We start from the raw sequence: 7,500 nt of genomic DNA, 5'->3' as shown, positions 1-7,500 counted from the left end.
TAAATTAACATGCAGGACATAATAAATTCACATTCTCATGTAAATCATGGGTTTAATTAATATTTTAAAAAATTTTAAAACCGCCCAGAACCGATGAGATGAAAATATTAAAACGATATTTTTGCATTTTCTTACGGTAAAACATTAACAAATAAGCGACTATAGCAATATAAAACTCCATTTGTAATTTAATTAATCAAAATTAATATTTTTTTTTGATTTTTCAGCGATCCAGAACCGATGAGACGAAAACATTAAAACGATATTTTTGCATTTTCTTACGACAAAACATTAACAAATACGAGACTATAACAATATAAAACTACATATGTAATTTAATTAATCAAAATTAATAATTTTTTTTGATTTTTCAGTGATCCAGAACCGATAAGTCGAAAATTTTAACAATCATATTTTTGCATTCTGTACCGTGGATCCATCGTTAAACGCTATTAAACTAACGTCCGTGATGGTATAAATGCAGATTTTCGCTCCGTTTAGCCAAAATAACGAACTATAGGTGCGCTCCGAAATATTTCAAAGTCCCAGCGGCGTATTGCTTCGCCTCTTAGAACCGATTAGTCGAAAATTTTAACAATCATATTTTTGCATTCTGTACCGTGGATCGATCGTTAAACGCTATTAAACTAGCGTCCGTGATGGTATAAATGCAGATTTTCGCTCCGTTTAGCCAAAATAACGAACTTTAGGTGCGCTCCGAAATATTTCAAAGTCCCAGCGGCGTATTGCTTCGCCTCTTAGAACCGATTAGTCGAAAATTTTAACAATCATATTTTTGCATTCTGTACCGTGGATCCATCGTTAAACGCTATTAAACTAACGTCCGTGATGGTATAAATGCAGATTTTCGCTCCGTTTAGCCAAAATAACGAACTTTAGGTGCGCTCCGAAATATTTCAAAGTCCCAGCGGCGTATTGCTTCGCCTCTTAGAACCGATTAGTCGAAAATTTTAACAATCATATTTTTGCATTCTGTACCGTGGATCGATCGTTAAACGCTATTAAACTAACGTCCGTGATGGTATAAATGCAGATTTTCGCTCCGTTTAGCCAAAATAACGAACTTTAGGTGCGCTCCGAAATATTTCAAAGTCCCAGCGGCGTATTGCTTCGCCTCTTAGAACCGATTAGTCGAAAATTTTAACAATCATATTTTTGCATTCTGTACCGTGGATCGATCGTTAAACGCTATTAAACTAACGTCCGTGATGGTATAAATGCAGATTTTCGCTCCGTTTAGCCAAAATAACGAACTTTAGGTGCGCTCCGAAATATTTCAAAGTCCCAGCGGCGTATTGCTTCGCCTCTTAGAACCGATTAGTCGAAAATTTTAACAATCATATTTTTGCATTCTGTACCGTGGATCGATCGTTAAACGCTATTAAACTAACGTCCGTGATGGTATAAATGCAGATTTTCGCTCCGTTTAGCCAAAATAACGAACTATAGGTGCGCTCCGAAATATTTCAAAGTCCCAGCGGCGTATTGCTTCGCCTCTTAGAACCGATTAGTCGAAAATTTTAACAATCATATTTTTGCATTCTGTACCGTGGATCGATCGTTAAACGCTATTAAACTAGCGTCCGTGATGGTATAAATGCAGATTTTCGCTCCGTTTAGCCAAAATAACGAACTTTAGGTGCGCTCCGAAATATTTCAAAGTCCCAGCGGCGTATTGCTTCGCCTCTTAGAACCGATTAGTCGAAAATTTTAACAATCATATTTTTGCATTCTGTACCGTGGATCCATCGTTAAACGCTATTAAACTAACGTCCGTGATGGTATAAATGCAGATTTTCGCTCCGTTTAGCCAAAATAACGAACTTTAGGTGCGCTCCGAAATATTTCAAAGTCCCAGCGGCGTATTGCTTCGCCTCTTAGAACCGATTAGTCGAAAATTTTAACAATCATATTTTTGCATTCTGTACCGTGGATCGATCGTTAAACGCTATTAAACTAACGTCCGTGATGGTATAAATGCAGATTTTCGCTCCGTTTAGCCAAAATAACGAACTTTAGGTGCGCTCCGAAATATTTCAAAGTCCCAGCGGCGTATTGCTTCGCCTCTTAGAACCGATTAGTCGAAAATTTTAACAATCATATTTTTGCATTCTGTACCGTGGATCGATCGTTAAACGCTATTAAACTAACGTCCGTGATGGTATAAATGCAGATTTTCGCTCCGTTTAGCCAAAATAACGAACTTTAGGTGCGCTCCGAAATATTTCAAAGTCCCAGCGGCGTATTGCTTCGCCTCTTAGAACCGATTAGTCGAAAATTTTAACAATCATATTTTTGCATTCTGTACCGTGGATCCATAGTTAAACGCTATTAAACTAACGTCCGTGATGGTATAAATGCAGATTTTCGCTCCGTTTAGCCAAAATAACGAACTTTAGGTGCGCTCCGAAATATTTCAAAGTCCCAGCGGCGTATTGCTTCGCCTCTTAGAACCGATTAGTCGAAAATTTTAACAATCATATTTTTGCATTCTGTACCGTGGATCGATCGTTAAACGCTATTAAACTAACGTCCGTGATGGTATAAATGCAGATTTTCGCTCCGTTTAGCCAAAATAACGAACTATAGGTGCGCTCCGAAATATTTCAAAGTCCCAGCGGCGTATTGCTTCGCCTCTTAGAACCGATTAGTCGAAAATTTTAACAATCATATTTTTGCATTCTGTACCGTGGATCGATCGTTAAACGCTATTAAACTAGCGTCCGTGATGGTATAAATGCAGATTTTCGCTCCGTTTAGCCAAAATAACGAACTTTAGGTGCGCTCCGAAATATTTCAAAGTCCCAGCGGCGTATTGCTTCGCCTCTTAGAACCGATTAGTCGAAAATTTTAACAATCATATTTTTGCATTCTGTACCGTGGATCCATCGTTAAACGCTATTAAACTAACGTCCGTGATGGTATAAATGCAGATTTTCGCTCCGTTTAGCCAAAATAACGAACTTTAGGTGCGCTCCGAAATATTTCAAAGTCCCAGCGGCGTATTGCTTCGCCTCTTAGAACCGATTAGTCGAAAATTTTAACAATCATATTTTTGCATTCTGTACCGTGGATCGATCGTTAAACGCTATTAAACTAACGTCCGTGATGGTATAAATGCAGATTTTCGCTCCGTTTAGCCAAAATAACGAACTTTAGGTGCGCTCCGAAATATTTCAAAGTCCCAGCGGCGTATTGCTTCGCCTCTTAGAACCGATTAGTCGAAAATTTTAACAATCATATTTTTGCATTCTGTACCGTGGATCGATCGTTAAACGCTATTAAACTAACGTCCGTGATGGTATAAATGCAGATTTTCGCTCCGTTTAGCCAAAATAACGAACTTTAGGTGCGCTCCGAAATATTTCAAAGTCCCAGCGGCGTATTGCTTCGCCTCTTAGAACCGATTAGTCGAAAATTTTAACAATCATATTTTTGCATTCTGTACCGTGGATCCATAGTTAAACGCTATTAAACTAACGTCCGTGATGGTATAAATGCAGATTTTCGCTCCGTTTAGCCAAAATAACGAACTTTAGGTGCGCTCCGAAATATTTCAAAGTCCCAGCGGCGTATTGCTTCGCCTCTTAGAACCGATTAGTCGAAAATTTTAACAATCATATTTTTGCATTCTGTACCGTGGATCCATCGTTAAACGCTATTAAACTAACGTCCGTGATGGTATAAATGCAGATTTTCGCTCCGTTTAGCCAAAATAACGAACTTTAGGTGCGCTCCGAAATATTTCAAAGTCCCAGCGGCGTATTGCTTCGCCTCTTAGAACCGATTAGTCGAAAATTTTAACAATCATATTTTTGCATTCTGTACCGTGGATCGATCGTTAAACGCTATTAAACTAGCGTCCGTGATGGTATAAATGCAGATTTTCGCTCCGTTTAGCCAAAATAACGAACTTTAGGTGCGCTCCGAAATATTTCAAAGTCCCAGCGGCGTATTGCTTCGCCTCTTAGAACCGATTAGTCGAAAATTTTAACAATCATATTTTTGCATTCTGTACCGTGGATCCATCGTTAAACGCTATTAAACTAACGTCCGTGATGGTATAAATGCAGATTTTCGCTCCGTTTAGCCAAAATAACGAACTTTAGGTGCGCTCCGAAATATTTCAAAGTCCCAGCGGCGTATTGCTTCGCCTCTTAGAACCGATTAGTCGAAAATTTTAACAATCATATTTTTGCATTCTGTACCGTGGATCGATCGTTAAACGCTATTAAACTAACGTTCGTGATGGTATAAATGCAGATTTTCGCTCCGTTTAGCCAAAATAACGAACTTTAGGTGCGCTCCGAAATATTTCAAAGTCCCAGCGGCGTATTGCTTCGCCTCTTAGAACCGATTAGTCGAAAATTTTAACAATCATATTTTTGCATTCTGTACCGTGGATCGATCGTTAAACGCTATTAAACTAACGTCCGTGATGGTATAAATGCAGATTTTCGCTCCGTTTAGCCAAAATAACGAACTTTAGGTGCGCTCCGAAATATTTCAAAGTCCCAGCGGCGTATTGCTTCGCCTCTTAGAACCGATTAGTCGAAAATTTTAACAATCATATTTTTGCATTCTGTACCGTGGATCCATAGTTAAACGCCTTAAACTAACGTCCGTGATGGTATAAATGCAGATTTTCGCTCCGTTTAGCCAAAATAACGAACTTTAGGTGCGCTCCGAAATATTTCAAAGTCCCAGCGGCGTATTGCTTCGCCTCTTAGAACCGATTAGTCGAAAATTTTAACAATCATATTTTTGCATTCTGTACCGTGGATCGATCGTTAAACGCTATTAAACTAACGTCCGTGATGGTATAAATGCAGATTTTCGCTCCGTTTAGCCAAAATAACGAACTTTAGGTGCGCTCCGAAATCTTTCAAAGTCCCAGCGGCGTATTGCTTCGCCTCTTAGAACCGATTAGTCGAAAATTTTAACAATCATATTTTTGCATTCTGTACCGTGGATCGATCGTTAAACGCTATTAAACTAGCGTCCGTGATGGTATAAATGCAGATTTTCGCTCCGTTTAGCCAAAATAACGAACTTTAGGTGCGCTCCGAAATATTTCAAAGTCCCAGCGGCGTATTGCTTCGCCTCTTAGAACCGATTAGTCGAAAATTTTAACAATCATATTTTTGCATTCTGTACCGTGGATCGATCGTTAAACGCTATTAAACTAGCGTCCGTGATGGTATAAATGCAGATTTTCGCTCCGTTTAGCCAAAATAACGAACTTTAGGTGCGCTCCGAAATATTTCAAAGTCCCAGCGGCGTATTGCTTCGCCTCTTAGAACCGATTAGTCGAAAATTTTAACAATCATATTTTTGCATTCTGTACCGTGGATCCATCGTTAAACGCTATTAAACTAACGTCCGTGATGGTATAAATGCAGATTTTCGCTCCGTTTAGCCAAAATAACGAACTTTAGGTGCGCTCCGAAATATTTCAAAGTCCCAGCGGCGTATTGCTTCGCCTCTTAGAACCGATTAGTCGAAAATTTTAACAATCATATTTTTGCATTCTGTACCGTGGATCGATCGTTAAACGCTATTAAACTAACGTTCGTGATGGTATAAATGCAGATTTTCGCTCCGTTTAGCCAAAATAACGAACTTTAGGTGCGCTCCGAAATATTTCAAAGTCCCAGCGGCGTATTGCTTCGCCTCTTAGAACCGATTAGTCGAAAATTTTAACAATCATATTTTTGCATTCTGTACCGTGGATCGATCGTTAAACGCTATTAAACTAACGTCCGTGATGGTATAAATGCAGATTTTCGCTCCGTTTAGCCAAAATAACGAACTTTAGGTGCGCTCCGAAATATTTCAAAGTCCCAGCGGCGTATTGCTTCGCCTCTTAGAACCGATTAGTCGAAAATTTTAACAATCATATTTTTGCATTCTGTACCGTGGATCCATAGTTAAACGCCTTAAACTAACGTCCGTGATGGTATAAATGCAGATTTTCGCTCCGTTTAGCCAAAATAACGAACTTTAGGTGCGCTCCGAAATATTTCAAAGTCCCAGCGGCGTATTGCTTCGCCTCTTAGAACCGATTAGTCGAAAATTTTAACAATCATATTTTTGCATTCTGTACCGTGGATCGATCGTTAAACGCTATTAAACTAACGTCCGTGATGGTATAAATGCAGATTTTCGCTCCGTTTAGCCAAAATAACGAACTTTAGGTGCGCTCCGAAATATTTCAAAGTCCCAGCGGCGTATTGCTTCGCCTCTTAGAACCGATTAGTCGAAAATTTTAACAATCATATTTTTGCATTCTGTACCGTGGATCGATCGTTAAACGCTATTAAACTAGCGTCCGTGATGGTATAAATGCAGATTTTCGCTCCGTTTAGCCAAAATAACGAACTTTAGGTGCGCTCCGAAATATTTCAAAGTCCCAGCGGCGTATTGCTTCGCCTCTTAGAACCGATTAGTCGAAAATTTTAACAATCATATTTTTGCATTCTGTACCGTGGATCCATCGTTAAACGCTATTAAACTAACGTCCGTGATGGTATAAATGCAGATTTTCGCTCCGTTTAGCCAAAATAACGAACTTTAGGTGCGCTCCGAAATATTTCAAAGTCCCAGCGGCGTATTGCTTCGCCTCTTAGAACCGATTAGTCGAAAATTTTAACAATCATATTTTTGCATTCTGTACCGTGGATCGATCGTTAAACGCTATTAAACTAGCGTCCGTGATGGTATAAATGCAGATTTTCGCTCCGTTTAGCCAAAATAACGAACTTTAGGTGCGCTCCGAAATATTTCAAAGTCCCAGCCGCGTATTGCTTTGCCCCGAAATTTTTCAAAGTTCCAGCGGCGTGTTGCTTTCAAAGTGCCTCCCTCTAAATACCGATCGGCAGGCCGCTAGGTCGGCGACGCACGGGCTTACGCCCAGGCGTATACGGGGGCAAATCGCCGTGAGAGCGTGCGATTTTGACTTTCGCAATAAGATAGTCTCCTTTATGAAAAGGAGCGTACACGTCTCCCAAAAAAAAAAACAGTTTCATGACGATCAATGTAGTTCTTGATCGAAATGTATCATAGGACGAAGATTTTATCGAAAAGTACGAACTTTGGCGACGCATCGAAATTTTTCAAAGTTCCAACGGCGTGTTGCTTTCAAAGTGCCTCCCTCTAAATACCGATCGGCAGGCCGCTAGGTCGGCGACGCACGGGCTTACGCCCAGGCGTATACGGGGGCAAATCGCCGTGAGAGCGTGCGATTTTGACTTTCGCAATAAGATAGTCTCCTTTATGAAAAGGAGCGTACACGTCTCCCAAAAAAAAAAACAGTTTCATGACGATCAATGTAGTTCTTGATCGAAATGTATCATAGGACGAAGATTTTATCGAAAAGTACGAACTTTGGCGACGCATCGAAATTTTTCAAAGTTCCAACGGCGTGTTGCTTTCAAAGTGCCTCCCTCTAAATACCGATCGGCAGGCCGCTAGGTCGGC

This window comes from Osmia lignaria, unplaced genomic scaffold (genome assembly GCF_051020975.1).
Source record: "Osmia lignaria lignaria isolate PbOS001 unplaced genomic scaffold, iyOsmLign1 scaffold0058, whole genome shotgun sequence".
Lineage (NCBI taxonomy): Eukaryota > Metazoa > Arthropoda > Insecta > Hymenoptera > Megachilidae > Osmia > Osmia lignaria.
This window is presented reverse-complemented; position numbering follows the sequence as displayed.